Here is a 1,086-nt window from a genome sequence, read left to right as displayed (position 1 = left end):
TCCTCACCTTTTCCCCTGGCAGGCTGGCTTGGTATTACTGATAGGATCTCTTTAATTTTTCTCCATTTTGAAGAGTAAGTTTGTCAAGTCTTTTCTGTGCTTGTGCCATCCTCAGATAAGAAGGAGCCTTGAGAAAATTTCAGGCAACCAAGTGGAATTGCTTATTACTGTTGACCTCTTGCATTCTAGGTTTCAAGTGGTGTATTTAACTTGTATTTCTTGAAAAATTAGTAGAAATACTTTAAGAAAATAAATACTTGTCATCATCATGCTTTGATGTAAGAGGAGCAATGGGGGTTGGAGGATGGTTTTGCAGATGTACTCGTTTCTCCTGACATAGTGGCACTTGCTGTTGAGGTTGACCTGATAGTGGAGCTGTGTGGTGGTTCCCAGCTATGGTCTGGCTCCAGAAACAGTGTGGCTGGAATGTAGTTTGGGTGCCAAATTTGAAATATTTGGCAAAAGTGTCCTAACTTAAGTAGAAAGCATAAAAAATTAATCAAGGAAGGAATAGATGCTAGGGTAGAAACAAGGTAAATTTTTAAACCTGCTTTGGTCCTGGCTCCCTGGTGCTTTCTTCCTTCCCATCCCCACAACCTTTCTTCTGTGCTGTGTGAAGGAGGACCATGGTTGTGCCTTGTACTACTACATGCAAAGCATTTCTTAATTTATGTGCTAATAAGCCTGACAGCGGGACTTGGGTATGAGGAGCTTTGTCTCCCAGCAAGGCAGTCTTTGCAGACAATGATCCTTCTTTTATTTTAACTGGAGCAAGGAGCACAAGGCTTGAGTAGGGGGAGGCAGCAGCTCCTCGTGGGGTGGTGGTGGGGGCAGAGAGGGGGTTCAGGATGTGATAAGGACGAGTACTGAGGATGCAGCAGCTTCAGAGGTACCTGCTTTCAGCCTCACCTTTTCATGGAGGTTTTATTTTAGAAAGTTTTAGTGAATGTCATTCTAAAGTATTTCCATTTTATTTATTTATTTGTTTTTAATGGAGAAACTATCAAGCTCCTGGTGGGGATTTCTGCTGCCTGGGAAGAGTGGGGAACTGGCTGTGTCTCCTGCGGGATGCTCCTGGGGCCGCGC

The sequence above is a fragment of the Merops nubicus genome, unplaced genomic scaffold (genome assembly GCF_000691845.1).
Source record: "Merops nubicus isolate BGI_N331 unplaced genomic scaffold, ASM69184v1 scaffold29071, whole genome shotgun sequence".
Lineage (NCBI taxonomy): Eukaryota > Metazoa > Chordata > Aves > Coraciiformes > Meropidae > Merops > Merops nubicus.
This window is presented reverse-complemented; position numbering follows the sequence as displayed.